This window comes from Primulina eburnea, chromosome 14 (assembly GCF_022965805.1).
Source record: "Primulina eburnea isolate SZY01 chromosome 14, ASM2296580v1, whole genome shotgun sequence".
NCBI lineage: Eukaryota > Viridiplantae > Streptophyta > Magnoliopsida > Lamiales > Gesneriaceae > Primulina > Primulina eburnea.
The window spans coordinates 18,829,958-18,849,210 of record NC_133114.1 but is presented as its reverse complement, the minus strand read 5'-3'; the positions used below and the strand labels follow the sequence as shown (position 1 = coordinate 18,849,210).

Sequence of the window (19,253 nt, the reverse complement as noted above, 5' to 3'; positions counted from 1 at the left end):
ACTGAGCAAGTCAGATGAGTTGTGAGTGAACTAATTGACAACAAGTTGAAGTGAAATTGGGGAACAAATAAAACATTCTCCAGCACAAGATCACGTAAGTCAATCCAGATTTCATGCGCAGTAGCAATATACATTAAGCTATCCGCAATTTCTCGAGAAACAAAATTAAGGATCCAGGAAATGACCATGCTATTATAGCGGATCCAAGCCCCATACAACAGATCCTCAACCGGAGGACACACAGAGGTACCGTCGAAAAAACTAATTTTGTTTTTCGCCGTCAATGCCATATTCATTGCACGACTCCAAGTATTATAATTGTTAGCTGAGAGTGTATGAGAAACCAAAACGAGACCAGGATGATCACCGTTTTGCAGATAGAAGAGGCTGTTAGATTCTTCAAATGCAATTCTCTAGCCCTGACCCTGATTGGTGGTGGAGCCTTGAACATTTGAGTTTGGAGCACCTCTCGCCATGGAACTTGGACCTAACTCAACCGCAAAAGCTAGCTCAAGGGAGGAGGATTGTCCAAGCCTATATATACAACTCTCATGTTATTTATCCAACCGATGTGGGACAATTAACACACCTCTCTCACGCCCAGGAATGAACATCTGGAGCTTGGAGTTTACAAATGACCCAATTATGGGCAGAACGGGTGGCCTAATTATAGGCAGTCCAACACATAACGGTGGAACTCGGGCTCTGATACCATATTGGGAAATGAATTCTCATGAACGAGAGATGATCTCCGAGAATACCTCAAATATATGTATTGAAAATATGAATCGAAAAATTACAGAAAGTTACCGCCACTACCTATTTATAACAAAAGAGAAGTAAAGCAAGTAAAGAAGAAAAACGTATTCAAGCAATAAAAGCGTGTAGCAACTATTCTAATAGTTTCTAACATGTAGTTTATTGTCTTATTCTGATGGCTAGTTTCGTTATACAACTATTTATACAATAATTAGGACCAAAGCCGAAAGGGTTGAAAACCAATTGCATGGGTTGAGAGGATTTATCAGAAGATCATTAGAATAATAGGTTAGAAAAGAAATACAAAAGAAAATGGCCGATAAATACATGATCCCTTTACTTCAGAATCCAGATTCAAATAACTTCAAAGCTTCAGTTTACATTAACCTTAGAATCAATCACTCATATGTGATAGATGAACATATTACATTAGTTGAGCAATATCTTTACCTATAAATACTAAAGAATATGTCTGTAGGACAATCCTTGTCAATGGTAGAAAGAGTTTCGACATAATACCAGAGAGTGGTTGTCTTTAAGCGTATAATTGTTGAAGCATGGACTGCTAGTACTAACGGTTGAGTACAGTAATTTCCTAATAATGGTTTAGATTATAGAAATGAGGTCTTGTCAATTTCCCCATGCAATGATTACTTTAAGCCTAGCTTAAAACTAGTATGATAAGATGGATGTCGATGATGAAGGAAGAACAGATGACAATAATGATTACACCTTCAAATTGCAATGTTAATATTTTGATCCATTTTACAACCATATTCAATATGGCACGAGTTCTAACCAAACTGAAGCTCAAAAGAATTCACTTTTTCGAGTTTCAAGCAGGGTTTTGACAAGACTAGATGTGATAAAGAGAATGGTATTAGACTTGGCTCATTTTATCTGCATATCCCTGTCTGTAAGTTATGATTTCTTCCCCATAAACTATGATCGTAATGTAAATAAAAATTCATCGCAGAAGAATATTAATTCTTTGGCCAGATAAGGTTTTCAATAATCCGATACATTTGCCAACCATCCCAAATTAACCAGCATCTAGGAGTTGAGCAATTATATTCAAAAGCATTAAAGAAATAAGATATTAAAGTTCATGGGATTCAATAAAAATATTTATTAACTTACAAAATGTACACAACATCGAGAAATCTTATTTCACGTACAAAGAAAGCAAACCGATGCTTTAAGATGCAGGCTGAGCTTTACAAACCATAGCAAACCGGAAGATAAAAAGATTTGATTCCTTCCACAACAAAGTTAATGGTAATTGTGTAAAGAACACAGAAAAGATGAAATATACAAAGGACAGCTAACTGTTGATAAAACGACCTCATCATCCCATTTGATTCTATTCACGGGGTTGTATTCCAATCCAACGTGCATAATCCACCCACCTGCCATTTTAGAGTGTGAAAAACCTGAAATGAAAGTAAATAGAGAGATATATTCACTTTTTAGTACAAAAATCTTACATCAATGATCCTAAAAAGGTATTTCCAGTTCGAACAACGAAACAGATTGCACCAAGAATGAGCTTCTGCTGGTGCAGTAAAGGTTCTAAGATACGTTGTTCGATTACCCCAGCAAGTATTTGGTACCTATACAGAAAAAAATGCAGATTAGTGAACCAATTGGATAAAATTTCAGCAGTGCAGCGACGATGAAAATGCTACATAATTTGTAAATAAGCAGAATATATGCGATAAAAGAAAAGTAGTCTATGGCAGAGATTGAAAGGAATAACCATAATGCCAATTTTAACCATAGCTTGCTAATTTGCACACAACTGTTCAATGAAGTTTTCAATTGGTGACTTTAGGGAGACGAAATCTTTGATGTTTTTTTTTTGCAATTAAAATCTATTTATGAAATAGAAACTTGTAGATCAGGACATATATTGCATATGTACTTAAGCCCCTCATAGCTAGCCAAACAAAAGCTAAATCTGTTCCTTGTGATCATGTATTGATTGTACAAAAAGGAGAATTGACAATTCTGATGCAAGAAAAAAAAAAGCATGTAAAGCTGACATTATTGAGCACACAAACACCTTCAGGAATCATAGTCATGCAACAATAATCACATATAAATGTGTACCTCAGGTTGCTTGATACTGCCATATAGACACCATAAGCAACACTTGTCGATAGAATAGGCACGTCTTCGGATTCACCGGCATAAGACTTATCAATGAACTTCCGCGTAGCAATTAACAGATTTGTTATGCCTGTGCCCACCTGTAAAACGGACATCATGAGGACATTCTAATCAACATTTTCCTCCAACAGTATATTCCAGACCGCAATTATGCAAGACCAAGTCAGAGGCAAGAATCATGGAAGCAAACATCATGGGAAATTATTTGGAAGCAAGAATCATGAAATAATACAGGTCGATTAAGGAATGATTTAGGGAAACCTGTTACACGATTTAACAAGTAATATTTGCTAGTTAAGGTCATACGTAAAGACATGCACTCAAACAATTGGCTATTGAGATACTCAGTAAAAACTGTTCGAAGACGGCTTGTTAAATAGCCCTGTTTATCTTTCAATGTAGTTCTACTCTCCATCCCTTAAATAAAGTTAATACTGCGATTATACCAATCAACTAGAATTTTTTCATGATTTGTCTTCTGTTCTTAGCCTGTTATAAGCCACCATTAAGCCTATAGAAAGCTCATACAGATCCACGGTAAGGTAGTTAACTCATAACTCCATAGCTCCGTCAGTCCATATAGGATATTTTCACCCGATATTATATTCCTTAAGTCTAAATTTTGGGGCGGTTAGCTCCATAGCTCCGTGTGGGACCTAGGCACCTAGCACTATTCAAGAGAAGGAAAAACTAATTTGAAAGTTGCAATAAAGTTTGACAAATGTTTGGGAAATATGGATATCTTTTATTGGCACAAAATATTTACAGTGATTTTCGGTTGAATGATACGATTATCAGATGGGCAAATTTGCGTAGAAAAGATACTTTGAAATGCCATGACAGATGGTTTGTGTCAATGTCCAATTCAATTCTAAAATCCACAGGAACTATGGGAATTTCACTAGAATCTGTCCCCTTGCTGGGACTTGCAGGACCATTCAACGTGAGACGTCAATCAACATGTCTTCGATAAATGACAATCTCATTCCATACACAACTACCTAGTACCATTCTTACTGCACATCCAACATAAATTTTGAGCCAATATTAACCTTACCCATTGACAACACAAGTCTGATCAAGCATTCTTACTCGAGGACCTACTTTGATTCCATATATCTGACAGTCCACCGGGTGCCATATGAAAAAAGGGTATCTTAACCAAAGGGCGCAGCTGGAAATTGGATGTCAATCATACAATTGGATTCCATAGAGATCTTTTATAAGCTGCTCCACTTTGTTCTTCTACTTTGGTCAGTGTTCTAAAAGGCACCACCTATCTCGGCACTGGTCGATTGCTCACCATTCTGATTTTTAGAAATACGGTATCTCTTGGCGATGTTAAAAAATTGACCGCCTAAACTGTTTGGTTGCCGCCCATGCGACTCAAAATTCACCTGTGGCCGCTTAGCTTAATATATGATTTTTTTTACGTTAAATTTTATATAAAAAAATTGTTTGACTTATTTTTCAATCAATTTGTATCAGATAAAGAAAATGAATATGACATTGATTTTAAGTTTGAATCCGATATCGAGAAATCATTAGAAAAATATGAAGATAAACATAAAAAATTAGATATTTAGGTAGAAAAGAAAAACTGCCTAGGTGCAATGCGGTGGGTTGCCGTCCTCCTACCACTTTTTAGAACACTAATTTCAGTGTTTAATCTACGATAGGGGTATCAAAGTGAGTAAAACATAAAGAAGTTAAAGAATATTTTTGTATTGAGGTAGTTGAATAATGGATTTCAAATCCATTAGACTTGTTTGGATGAATAAAGTTTGATTAAAATTCACTCTGATTTGATTCAGGCGTATTTATTAACAATTGCAATGGACTTCAAATTAACCCAAAATAGTTTCCATTTGAAATTCATTGTCAAATCAAATTCCTCACAGTTAAATACATCCATCCAAAAGAAACCATAGTGAGTTGACGTACCAGAGACGCGCCAGTTCCGACCACAAAAAGCTTCCCCCCATTTCTCTGAACAACAGATAAGAACAAACAGTCAAACTCAATGAGTAGAACGATGATTGAAATAATGTTGAATAAGTAAATTACTAACCACTATTGCTCCTATTCTTTGTAAAATGAATAAGATGTTCCTGCCAAGGCAACCTGCAGCGGCACCCAATTTTGTTTAATAAATAAATTTTATGGTTTTTTCATTGAAACCCGAACTTTACATATATAATAATATAATATATATTAAAAAGAAATTAATGACAATTATTTAAACATTACCTGGAATGCATTATCCGGGCACCCGTAAAAGAATTTATTGAGACCTCCTGCAGTGATGGCTAGAGGTGGTCGGAGAGAAACAGTAGGAGCAGGTAGCCAAACTAGCATGAAATCTGCAATAATGGCCATTACCTGAACACAGATTATCAGAAAATATTGAAAACAAAAAAGGCAACAAAATTAAAATCATATGAAGTACTGAGACAAAAATAAATGAATACTCTGTCCAAAAGAAAAAAAGCAATATTATGACTTTCTGGGAAAGATCAAGATTGTAAGCTGAACCAAAACTGCAAGTCAAGCGCTAATGTGAAAACAAGTATACCACATCAGCAAAGACGAAATCCAGCTCCTTGGTAAACTTTTCTCGACGCCTTTCCAGCTCTGCAGCAGTCTGGAGAACAGACAGCAAATATGATCACATGCTCTAATTGCATGATGATGCAAGATCTACCAAATGCTTCAGCATGACAAGCTCTGAGGACGACATGGAAATAATCATAAAAAAGGCTGTGTGACTGACTATAAGAAACGGTTAAACATGATAACTTAGCACCCACGAAGCCCAACTTCAAAGGTGCCCTTTACATATGATCATACATGCCAAGGCTAAAGAGAAAACTCCCCATTCATTTCAACATTTGGATTGAAAAATAGATCCTCGGAGGTTGCGATTTGAAGCATTTCACCATTCAAAGCCACAAGTTTCAGTAACTATTAGTTTTTCAATAGCTTCTTTACACCTAGAACCAGTGGCTGATCCGAAAATTTAGACAAGATTTAATGGAAATGACTTAATTTATCTTTTGACAAGACATGGATTTTTCTTAAGATTACACTTGAAACGCTAACACTTTGTTGGTTCCACCTGCCCTTGTACCCTAGACAAAAACTCATTAGGCCATCCTCTAGTACCAAAGTAACAGCTATTTCCTAGACCGATCAAGCATAAAAGTGAAACATTTTGTAACGAAACCTCAAAACTAAATCTACGAAGACAACACAATTTTCGACCAAGTTTAAGGAAAATCAGCAACCTTGGTAAATATCCCAACACCACATTCAATGGCTACTTTAGTCAAGAAAAGATCATCTGCAAGCAATCTTTCCTTAAACCCTCCAAACCTGAGCAACCAGCCGAACAAAGGAGATTTCTCGAGCTCGAAAAACCGATACACTATGGAACCCGGAACTTTCCCTGCTTCGATGGCGGCTGCCAAGTCCTTGGGAATGCTATCCAATGACCTTCCCACTTCAACCAAGGCCATAATAGCCTCCGCCTTGTTCCTTTTTCCTGCATCTCCATCGCTACCTCCTTCTCTGCCACCACCAGAGCCTCCACTTCCGCCCCCGCCCTCATCTCCTCCTCCGTCGCCACCAGAGAAGGAGACGAATGAATGGTCACGTGGACTATGACGGGATTTGAGTTTTAGCGAAAAAGTAGAGGTAGCCAATAATGGATGAGTGATGGAACACGGAGACCAGTGGCGGTGATTTCTGCTTCTTGGGGTCGGAGAAACGATGATTTGGGTTGCGAGGCGAGAAAAGGAGGCGCTTGCCATGGTGTTGGCGGCGAGAGAAAACGGCGACGGCCCCCTCCTGGTGATATTTTGGTGCCAAATCGGTTGAGAGGGTGGCAGTTTTTGTGGTGTCCGAAAAGGTGAGAGGTCTTAGCTGTTCAAAGAGAGAGTACTTCAAAAGTGAGGAGCAAATTCATACAATGATTAAGATACTCTACGCTTTACCCTCCCAAAAAATATAATATTATTGGTCACAAAAAAAATTATTATAATATCTCTAAATATATATATATATATCGGATTAGGGATGTAAACGAACCAAACCGTTTGTGAACTATTCGAAGCTCGATCCGATAAAAGCTCGTTTGAGCTCGTTTAATTAGGCTCGTTAAGATAAACAAACCAAACTCAAGTTTTACGGTATTCGGCTCGTTAGCTCGTAACATGTTCGTTGGTAAGTTCATGAGTAATCTTTTAGATGAAAAAATAATAGTTTTGATATTTGATTTATTGATTTTGCATATTATTTATGAAATATATAGAAAAAGCTATTAAATTTATTTATTATAATAAATTTACAAATTTTAATAAGAGTAATATATTTTTCTTTAAATATATAATTTATTTTTTAATTAAATTAATGAAAATTTAAATGTATAATTCATATTTATTAAGTTTGTTTAGGCTTGATAAAGACTTGAATAAGCTCGTGAGCCATGCATATATTCGTTAAATAAAGCTCGAGCTCGGCTTGATTATAAACAAACCAAACTCAAACATTCAAGAGTTCGGCTCGACTCGACTCGATTACATCCCTATAAAGGATAAAGTCTATTAAGTTGAAAATTGGGTCATGATCCACGACCAGTGATCGTGGAAGATAGGCCAAACTACTCAAAAAATACGAACAATTATGTAGAGTGATAAAAAAAAGGTTAGACAGAACTCATCAATCAATTCAAAATTACTGCAAAAAATCTCTTTGAAAATTTCATGTATTTTAGCTAATTAATTTCGCATGTTTCCAGTAGATTTTTCTTTTTTCTTCATATTTTTTATCTTTTATTTTCAATTTATTTGTAAAATATTATGATCTCAATCCATAATAGCACAATTGATTTGGTTGTTGTTCACCATTTTTTTCATTCAATTTCTTACGTTAAATTCCTAGTTTTTGTGGCTTACCGATGAAGTTAGAACTGACGACCGATTCGAGATTTATAACGTCTGTGTTTTTTTTAGAATTCGGATTCTAGATTTGGCACAATTTCGTGCCTAGCACACCAGCAAATTTTCGTGATAAACAATTTGGCACACCCGATGGGACCAAAGATGCCTCCAAAACGTACGGAGAAGCTTGAATGGATTCTCCAGTCATATGAGAAGAACCCATTTTTTACAAGGAGAAGATATTGATGTTGGAGGAAGATAAATTGACCTATAAGAGGATCAGACTATGAAAGAATTAATTTCATTTTCTATTGGTCAAGAAGTTACGGTGAATCTTGTGATGTCAATGGAGAAAGGTATATGCAGTGAACTCAAATAGATGACTAATGCCGGCCAATATTCTCAAGCAGTGAAGTTCGTTGCTTTGTTGTGTCACAGGTTCTTTTGTCCAATACTCCACCATACCTGAAGGAATTGAATATGAAGAAAATGATGAAAAGGTATTGGATTCTTAAAGAAATGATATTTATAGTAAAAGAGTAATGTACAAAGTGAGAAATGATTAGTTTCTTTAAAAATCCACAGAAAAAGTGTTGGTGCCTTAGAGATAAATTTTTTGAGGTGGATGATAGCCATAGGTTGATAGGACTCGTTTTTACGTGTTTTTAGTGTTGGTTTCGAGTCGCATTCATACATCATATTAGCTTGTTCTAGTTTATTCTTGCATTTTGTTTGCATTATTTAGCATATGACTGATTTCGTGTGTTTTGTGGTATTTTGTAGGAATGGAACCAAATATAGCAGAAAATGGGCACAACAACGAAGAAGCCTCGCTAGGGCGGTCAAAACTGACCGCCCCAGCGAGCATTCTAGTCTTACCGAGGATATCGAACAGAAGACCTCTCGCTAGGGCGGTTAAAACTGACCGCCCCAGCGAGACTGCTAGCCTGGACAAGAGAATTTAACAGAAGATCTCTCGCTCGGGCGGTCAAAAGTGGCCGCCCCAGCGAGACTAGAGAGAAGGCTCAAAGTTTTTATTCGAGAGTCACTCGCCCCAGCGGTCAAAACCTACCGCCCTAGCGAGTTACGCGATCCAGCAAGATTCTGCGAGATTTGTTTCTATTTTCATGGACTCTATCCAAGACCACTAACCTAATACACGAGATTGGGCGCCGTTTTTCAGACTTACACATCATATTTTCATCATTTTTTCTGGGAGAGAAGGCTAGGAGTAAGGAAGACTTTCGAAGAACTCGAGAATTCCAAGCGTCGCAGCCATCTTCCATCGTCATATTTAGTATTTTATTATTCAGTATTTTATTCTCTTGCATAGATTGTTGATTTTTAGTATGAATTTGGTTGGCTAAACTCTAAATTTGTTGGGATTTGAGGGGATCCTACCCATACTCGTTGTTTAACATTATTTCTTGACATTTTTACAAGTGATTTGTTTATGCTATTGTTATTTCTTGTTTCAAGCGAAGCCTAGCTATCTTCCTTTGATTATTGCATGTTGTTAACGATTTCGACAGACTAATTAACAATAGGATCGCATAGTATAAACCACGGACTTACAATTTTAGTAGACATACGGAATTGGGTACGTGTCGATAGTAATAGTTCACCCGGATGAAAGCTAGTGGATTCCATAGAACGTAATGCAATCGTGAACTGTTAAATAATTGAGGACACTTGATTACTGCATGTTTATGATTAGTATTAATATAGCTCGACAGAGTATATTGATTAGTCTAGGGAATTCCGTCGAATGCACGAGTAAAAGTCGAGTCTAATTATCTGAACACGAGTGGTAGGTGAACTGATAATTCCCAACAAATTCGTTTCTCATTTGATTTTCATCCAATTTAATCATTGATTTCTTGATTATTTGTTCTTGCATTTTAATCATTTTAGTATTAAATTCACTTTAGTTTAATCACCAACTCCATCTATCGTTGCTAGAGAAATTTAAGTGAAAATAAGAATAGTGTAACGCAGTCCTTGTGGATCGATACTCGTATTCACGTACGTTTATTATAACTTGACTATCGTGCACTTGCGATATTTTAAATCGAGCTTTCATTTATAAAACAAATTTTGGGACTATTCACTGTGCAAGTTTGGCTCGATCAAGTTTTTGGCGCCGTTGCCGGGGACTGTTGATTCACAATTTTTTATTTTTCATTTAAATTCTTTAGTATTATTTATTTTATTGTTAGTTGATACTCCTATTCTGTTGCAGATTTTTCTTGTGGTGCATGCGAAGATCACTCGACGTGGAGCTTGAATTTGACCCTGAAATCGAAAGAACTTTCCGCAGACGAAGACAGCAACAAAGACTCAAAGAACAGATGGAAAGACACGAGCAAGAACGTGGAGAGGAACAACGTGACAATAGACAAGTTGAGATACCACGTCGCATTCCGATGATGGATTATGCACAACCGTCTCTTGAGGGAGCACGTCCAAGCATCGTGAGACCAGTCATCCGAGCTAACCAGTTTGAGATCAAGCCAGCTATCATTCAGATGATTCAAAACACTGTTCAATTTGGGGGAAGTGCACTTGACGACCCTAATTCTCATATAGCTGATTTTCTTGAAATTTGCGATACTTTTAAGTTTAATGCTGTGTCTGATGATGCTGTTCGTTTGCGTTTATTTCCATTTTCACTAAGAGATAAAGCTAAGGCGTGGTTAAACTGTTTGCCTGTAGGGTCTATCACTACATGGGAGGATATGGCGAAGGCATTCCTGACCAAGTACTTTCCTCCGTCGAAGACTATGAAGCTGAGAGCCGACATTACTACTTTTGCTCAATATGAGCTTGAGTCACTTTACGAGGCGTGGGAGCGATACAAGGATTTATTGAGGAGATGTCCACACCATGAGCTACCTCTTGGGTTAGTTGTTCAAACTTTTTACTACGGTCTGCTTACTTCTAACCGTACCATGATAGATGCTGCTGCCTGTGGTAACTTGCTGAGAAAAACGGCTGAGGAAGGATATGAATTATTGGAGGAGATGGCTGCTAGCAGCTATCATCCTCATTCTGATAGGCAGAAACGAGGTGCGGGGGTTAATCAAGTTACTGATTTGTCTGCGGTGTCAGCACAGTTGGAGGCTTTGAACAGAAAGATTGATGGGATGAGTGCGAGTGGATCGGTTATGCGTCTGCAAGAGATTTTCTGTGATAAGTGTGGAGGTGAGCATGACGTGCGGGATTGCCAAGATGGCAATCCATTCTATGTGCCTGAGGGAGCAAAACACGTGGGATTCCAGAACCGTCCTAGAAATGACCCTTATTCAAACTCCTATAATCCGGGATGGAGGAATCACCCAAACTTTTCGTGGGGAGGTCAAAACAACCAAAACCGCCAACAAAGAGGGCCACCACATGGGATGCACCAAGGATTCAAGCCAGAACCGCCTAGGGAGGAGAAGTCAAATTTAGAGCAAATGATGACTAAATTTATTTCTGCAACCGAGACGAGATTTCAGAATCAGGATGCATCCATAAAAGGGTTAGAGAATCAAATTGGACAATTGGCTAAGTTAATTGCTAATAGGGAGCAAGGAACTTTGCCAAGCAACACGGAGACTAACCCGAGAGATCATGTGAAAGCTGTGGAATTGCGCAGTGGAAAGGCACTTGAGTCTAAGGAGGAAAAGAACAAGCAAGGTGAGGATGAGGTGGAACAGCAAGGAGGTAAGTCTTCTAACTCTACTTTTACACCTATTGCACCGAGTAAAATTGTTATCCCCCCACCCTTTCCTGCAGCACTGAAAAAAGCTAAGTTAGATGCACAATTTGGTAAATTTCTTGAGATATTCAAAAAACTGCATATTAACATTCCTTTTGCTGATGCTTTACTGAATATGCCAAGTTATGCAAAATTCTTGAAAGATATCTTAGCAAACAAGCGGAAGCTAGAAGATCATATGACTGTGAACTTGACTGAAAATTGCTCCGCTTTAGTTCAAAACAGGATGCCTCCTAAGCAAAAAGATCCAGGGAGTTTCTCTATACCTTGCATTATTGGTGATATTAATTTTCATAAAGCTCTATGTGATCTTGGTGCGAGTATTAATTTGATGCCGTATTCTGTGTTTAGGAGACTGGGATTGGGTGAACCCAAGCCAACTAGGATGTCATTGCAGCTGGCTGACAGATCTGTCAAGTATCCACGTGGGATTATCGAAGATGTCTTGGTGAAAGTGGATAAGTTTATTTTTCCTGCAGATTTTGTAGTACTTGATATGGAGGAAGATTTGGAGATGCCTTTAATCCTAGGGAGACCATTTCTGGCTACAGGGAAAGCACTGATCGATGTTGACGAGGGAAAATTGAGACTGAGAGTTGGAGAAGAAGAAATTATTTTTGATGTCTTTAATACTCTCAAGCACACAATGCACGATGATAGTTGTTTTCGCGTTGATGTCTTAGATTCTCTTGTTTGTGATTTTGTGCAGGATGGATTGCAAGAGCCATTGGAGGCTACTCTCACTACTGAAAAACAGGAGGACGAGCTGGACAAGGAAAGGATGGAGATGGTAGCTCATTTGAATGCCATTCCACCTTGGAGAAAGCAAGTGAGGCTTCGACTAGAGGAATTGGGGGATAGAAAAGATTTAGTGCCTCAAAAGTCAAGCCTAGAGGAGCCACCCACTTTGGAGCTCAAACCACTACCTCCACATCTCAAGTACGTATATTTAGGAGAAAATAATAAACTGCCTGTTATTATTTCCTCTTCTTTGACAGACGATATGGAGAGAGAGCTCTTGGGAGTCCTTAAGGAGCATAGAGGAGCATTCGCTTGGAAAGTTTCGGACATCAAGGGGATAAGTCCTTCGATCTGCATGCACAAAATCCTAATGGAAGATAAGTACTCACCTCTAGCACAACCACAAAGGAGACTCAATCCAAAGATGCAAGAGGTAGTAAAAGATGAAACGATCAAACTTCTGGACGCAGGTATTATCTATCCTATCTCTGATAGTGCGTGGGTAAGTCCTGTACAATGTGTGCCTAAAAAGGGTGGGATTACTGTTATTACCAATGAAAAAAATGAGTTGATTCCCACTAGAATCGTTACGGGTTGGCGTGTGTGCATGGATTATAGGAAATTAAATGATGCAACCCGTAAAGATCACTTCCCCTTGCCATTTATTGATCAAATGATTGAACGATTAGCCGGTCATGAATTTTACTGTTTTTTGGATGGATATTCGGGATACAACCAAATCACAATTGCCCCCGAGGACCAAGAGAAAACTACTTTCACTTGCCCTTATGGTACTTTTGCGTTTAGGCGTATGCCCTTTGGTCTATGCAATGCACCTGCTACATTTCAAAGATGCATGACCGCTATTTTTCATGACATGATTGAGAATTTTCTTGAAGTTTTTATGGATGATTTCTCTATTTTTGGCTCTTCATTTGATGAATGTTTAAAAAATTTGAATTTGGTGCTCATTAGATGTGAAGAGAGCAATTTGGTGTTAAATTGGGAGAAATGTCACTTCATGGTGCAAGAGGGGATTGTGTTAGGACACAAAGTATCGGAGAATGGAATCGAGGTCGACAAGGCCAAGGTGGAAGTGATCAAAAATCTACCACCACCTTCATCGATAAAGGGAGTTCGAAGTTTCCTAGGCCATGCGGGTTTTTATAGGCGTTTTATTAAGGATTTTTCTAAAATTGCTAAACCTTTATCCTCTTTGTTGATGAAAGATGTTGAGTTTAATTTTGATTCTACTTGTCTGCAGGCATTCGAAGTACTCAAGAAGAGCTTGGTGACAGCACCTGTGCTGACTGCCCCTGATTGGGAGTTACCGTTTGAGGTAATGTGCGATGCTAGTGATACAGCTGTTGGTGCGGTGCTGGGTCAAAGGAAGAACAAGGTATTTCATACCATCTACTATGCAAGTAAGACCTTAAATGATGCTCAATTGAATTATGCTACTACTGAAAAGGAACTACTTGCTATAGTATTTGCTTTTGAGAAATTTCATTCATACCTTGTTCTGTCTAAAGTGATTGTGTATACAGATCATTCTGCCCTAAAATACTTGCTTGCTAAGAAAGATGCGAAACCTAGGTTAATTAGGTGGATTTTACTATTGCAAGAATTTGATCTCGAGATTCGAGATAAAAAGGGTGTAGAAAATGTGGTTGCTGATCATCTGTCTAGGCTTGAGGATGTTAGAATTAATGGCTTTAACACTGATATAGATGACTGGTTCCCTGATGAGCAATTGTTTGAGGTAAATGCGTGCCCTTGGTATGCCAATTTCGCAAATTTTCTTGTCACTGGCACACCTCCCCCAAATTTATCGTTTCACCAAAGAAAGAAATTCTTTTCTGACGTGAAATATTATTTTTGGGAGGAACCGTTTTTGTTTAAAATCTGTGCAGATGCCATGATAAGGAGATGTGTAGCGGAGGAGGAAACCAGTCAAATTCTGAACCACTGCCATGACCGTGAGGTAGGTGGTCACTTTGGACCCATACGGACGACATCTAAGGTACTCGAATGTGGCTTCTATTGGCCAACTCTTTTTAAGGATGCTCGTTTGTATGTTCTCAATTGTGATAGATGCCAACGCACAGGTAATATTTCTAACCGTCATGAGATGCCTTTGAATAACATTATTGAGTGTGAAATATTTGATGTGTGGGGGATTGATTTTATGGGTCCTTTTCCTGCGTCTTTTACAAAGAAATTTATTTTGGTGGCAGTAGAGTATGTATCTAAATGGGTGGAGGCGGAGGCTTGTGCCACGAATGATGCACAAGTGGTGTTAAAATTTTTGAAAAAACACATTTTTAATCGATTCGGTACACCACGTGCAATCATAAGTGATGGTGGCACCCATTTTTGCAACAAAATTTTTGATAAACTGATGGGCAAATATGGTGTCACCCACAAAGTTTCCACTCCATACCACCCTCAGACTAGTGGACAAGTTGAAGTGTCCAATCGAGAGATTAAGAGGATTTTAGAAAAGACGGTTAATGTGAATCGAAAGGACTGGTCCATTCGGTTAGATGATGCTTTGTGGGCTTATCGTACTGCGTTCAAAACACCTATAGGCACTACACCATATAGGTTACTTTTTGGTAAAGCATGTCATCTACCCGTAGAATTAGAGCATAGAGCATATTGGGCGACCAAGGCACTGAACTTTGATTTTGCTCTTGCAGGTGAAAAACGACTGTTGCAGTTGAGTCAGTTGGATGAGTTCCGAGGTACAGCGTATGATCTTGCCCTATCTTACAAGGAACGCACCAAAAGAGCCCATGATAAACACATTGTAAGAAGAGAATTCAAAGTGGGTGAAGCGGTGTTGTTATACAACTCTCGCTTACGACTCTTTCCGGGCAAGCTGAAGTCAAGATGGTCAGGACCATTCGTTATAGCCGAGGTGTTCCCATCAGGTGCAGTGGTGTTGCATGACGGCAAGGAAGGGACGTTTACTGTGAACGCCCAAAGATTAAAGCACTATATTGGTGGCACGATTGAGCCACAAATTGGAGTCACTCGGCTCCAAGACAGTCGTTAAGGACATGGGTGAAAAGTCGAGCTCTAGACGATAAATTGAGAACTACTTCTACTCCTTATTTTATTCTTTTCGTTAGTTAATTAATTGCATCATTTGCATTTAGATAATTGCATGGCATTTGCATTAAATTTTTTTTTTTTTTTTTTTTTTTTTTTTTTTTTCAAAATGATTTCGAAAATACCTCACTAGGGCGGTTCATTTTAACCGCCCCAGCGAGAGGTTGTAATTTGTAATGGATTTTTGGCCGAGCATGCATCGCTAGGGCGGACACTTTTGTCCGCCCCAGCGAGGAATCGAAATTTTCAAAAACATTTTTTCCCGAAAATCCCTCGCTAGGGCGGTCAAACTTGACCGCCCCCGCGAGTGTTACAACTTTTCAAAATAATTTTAGTCGAGGATGTCTCGCTCGGGCGGTCTAAACTGACCGCCCTAACGAACACTCGCGTCTTTTTAAAATTTTTAAAACCGAGGTTCTCCCGCTAGGGCGGACACTTTTGTCCGCCCCAGCGAGCACTCGTAATTTTCGGGCAGACAGACTCTCGCTAGGGCGGACACTTTTGACCGCCCTAGCGAGTCGCGAATGTTTAAAAGCTGCGCCCTCCCTTCTCTCTTCTCCCACTCGCAAAACCTACACTTTTCTCTCAAATTTTCGCCCCTCCACTCCAGATCTGAAGCGATTGACGTGGTTTCTTGCCAATTTACAGGTATATTTGTGAATCTCCATTGTTGCAAAGCCCAAGACGCGATTTTCCCGGCCAAATCTACACTCTCCGACCACCACCCACGCCGCCGCCTCTTCACGTTCCGGCGAGCTTCCAAATTTTCCGGCGACTTCATATTACTTGTGCACTCTACTCTTACCATGGCTTCCAAACGCTCGAAGGTAACCCGCGGTGCCTCTAGTTCTCGATCCACCCCCTCTATATTTGTGAATGATAGGGCTAGGGAGCGATTTGAGCAAGCTAAACTCCATAGAAAACCAATCCCTGAGAGGGGATGTACTTCGTGGATTTTAGATAATATTTTTGAGGAGTTCCAGGTTGCAGGACGAGGGTGGACGAATTTTTTAGCACAACCGAATGCGGCTGTGGTGCCGGTTGTACGTGAGTTTTACGCTAACGCCCCGGAAGGGACTGAAAATAAGGCTAGGGTGAGGGGACGTCAAGTCCCATATGATCCTAAAACGATAAATGATTTGTTGGGTTTACCGGCAGTGGATGATTCGGTATTCCAGGCTTGGGTGCTGAATCCGGATTACGATCTGATCATTCACACATTGTGTTATTCGGGCACTACGTGGAAGCAGCCGGGAACGTATACGGTGTTTCTTGAGAAATTTTTGAAGGTGGAGGCGGCACTTTGGTATGCCTTTCTATCGAAGAGATTGATGCCGGTAGGGCATACGAGTGATGTACAGCGGGATAGGGCGGTGGTTCTTTATGCGATCTATACCGGGATGCCTATTGATGTGGGCAAACTCATATTCGGGCAGCTGACTATCTGTATCAATTGCAACAATTTAGCCTTTTATTTCCCCACTATCGTGACTGAGCTATGTGCCCGCGCGGGTGTGATTTTCGCGCACGATGATGAGTGGCTACCGCCACTGAGATCCATCGATGAGGCTCTGCATACCTCCAAGTACGCGAAGAGACGGGATGAGCTGCCCGCTGATGTATTTTACGGTCACGTGCAAGCCGCTCCACCACCGCCGGTCGTCGGACATCCACCACCACCGCAGCCACGCCGCCGTGCCATTCGAGACCGAGTCGACGAGTTGGGCGCTTGGGCCACCTACCAGACTCATTATCAGGCCATCGACCAAGCCCACACTCTGAACATCGAGTACTTGGTGCAGGGCATCTCGACTCACTTGGGCTTAGACACTTCCGGCCGGCCGCCTGTTCCAGCATACCCGCCACCTTTCCACTTCCAGTACACGTATCCTATGCCGCCTGCAGCTGACGAGGGCAGTCCACCACCTGAGCATGATGAGGAGGAGGAGTTTTGATCAGGGGAGTTCACTGTTTCCCCTTTCTTTTTCTTTTGCATTTTCTATTGTTGCATTTGAATTCATAAGTTGTTATTGTTTTTCGTGTCTGTTTCGTTTTGTGCGATGAGGGCATTGCACAACTCTAGTATGAGGGGGTCGGGTAGTTTGTTTTGTTTGTTTGTTCAGTTATTTAGTTTGTTAGTTGGGTTTTTAAGTCGGTGTATTTTCGTTGTTAGATTGTGAGTCGTTTATGGTGAGTTGACATGATTTATGAGCCGATGATGATGTTGCTTTGAGAAATATTGATTGGGTCAATGCATGAATGATACTCTGGATTGTTGAAACATGAGTTTTGGTGCAAATTTTGAACTTTTTGAGCACATATGTGTGGGGCCTAGAATTTTGCAGGAATAATGGTGAAATTTGAAATTCTTGTTGGTTAACTTGAAAGACATCACGTATGAATTGATTTAGCATGAAAACCCGTGGAAATAAGTCACTAATTGAGATCGTGCATGATAGCATTTGACTGACCTTGAACCGTACATATGCCCCCTTGTCAATATCCTGAATTCAAATACAGTACTCCTAACCAGCTGTAATCCAAAAAGATATATTCTTAGCCTAGGGAGTACATGTGTGAAAATTGTGCATCAAAACGTTGAAATAACAAAGTTCTTGTAAAAAGAACTTTGTGAAAAAAGGAGATGTAAGGTGAGGGGGAGCCGAAAATAAAAGGAATGAAATTCTATTCCTAGGCTAAAAGTTGGAGATGTAAGGAGTCGAGGAAGTCTGACACACAGTCTTGACAATTGCACAATGAAAATGATCGATGTACTCCCAACTTTTCGCCACTTGAGCTTATTTTCTTTCCTTTCGACACCCTTCTATGCACTTAAAAATTGACTAAAGTTCAAAATGATGGTTAGTGATGAATGGACACGGGGATGCATGCTAGTGAGATTTGTATTGAAGTGTTAATTGAGTGACTTGCATAACTTGACGATTGATCTATTTGACATACGAATGACTAGACCCACCATGACACACACACGTTCGAATTAGTGCCAAGACTTATTTGTAGATGAAAAAGAGTATTTATTTGTGAAATGACTTGATTATGATGTGAAAAAATTTACTGAGGCACGAACATAAAATTGTTAACTCACCATTAACTTTTTCTGGTGTTGGTTATTTCGTTTTTTTTTATTTATTTTGTCTGTTTAGAATCTCGTGCTTTAACCTATTTTACTCGAGGGCGAGCAAAAGGTTAGTATGAGGGGGTTGATAGGACTCGTTTTTACGTGTTTTTAGTGTTGGTTTCGAGTCGCATTCATACATCATATTAGCTTGTTCTAGTTTATTCTTGCATTTTGTTTGCATTATTTAGCATATGACTGATTTCGTGTGTTTTGTGGTATTTTGTAGGAATGGAACCAAATATAGCAGAAAATGGGCACAACAACGAAGAAGCCTCGCTAGGGCGGTCAAAACTGACCGCCCCAGCGAGCATTCTAGTCTTACCGAGGATATCGAACAGAAGACCTCTCGCTAGGGCGGTTAAAACTGACCGCCCCAGCGAGACTGCTAGCCTGGACAAGAGAATTTAACAGAAGATCTCTCGCTCGGGCGGTCAAAAGTGGCCGCCCCAGCGAGACTAGAGAGAAGGCTCAAAGTTTTTATTCGAGAGTCACTCGCCCCAGCGGTCAAAACCTACCGCCCTAGCGAGTTACGCGATCCAGCAAGATTCTGCGAGATTTGTTTCTATTTTCATGGACTCTATCCAAGACCACTAACCTAATACACGAGATTGGGCGCCGTTTT

At 39.6% G+C, this 19,253-nt stretch overlaps 1 non-coding gene and 1 pseudogene across 1 annotated transcript; both read right to left on the bottom strand.

Moving 5' to 3' along the window:
• Positions 1-1,856: 1,856 nt before the first annotated feature.
• LOC140811934 (protein RETICULATA-RELATED 4, chloroplastic-like) lies at positions 1,857-6,903 on the bottom strand (annotated as a pseudogene).
• Positions 6,904-10,657: 3,754 nt separating this feature from the next.
• Positions 10,658-10,764, bottom strand: LOC140813396 (small nucleolar RNA R71). The gene has a single exon (XR_012113930.1). It is a non-coding gene; the product is annotated as a small nucleolar RNA R71 (small nucleolar RNA).
• Between the last annotated feature and the right edge of the window lie 8,489 nt (positions 10,765-19,253).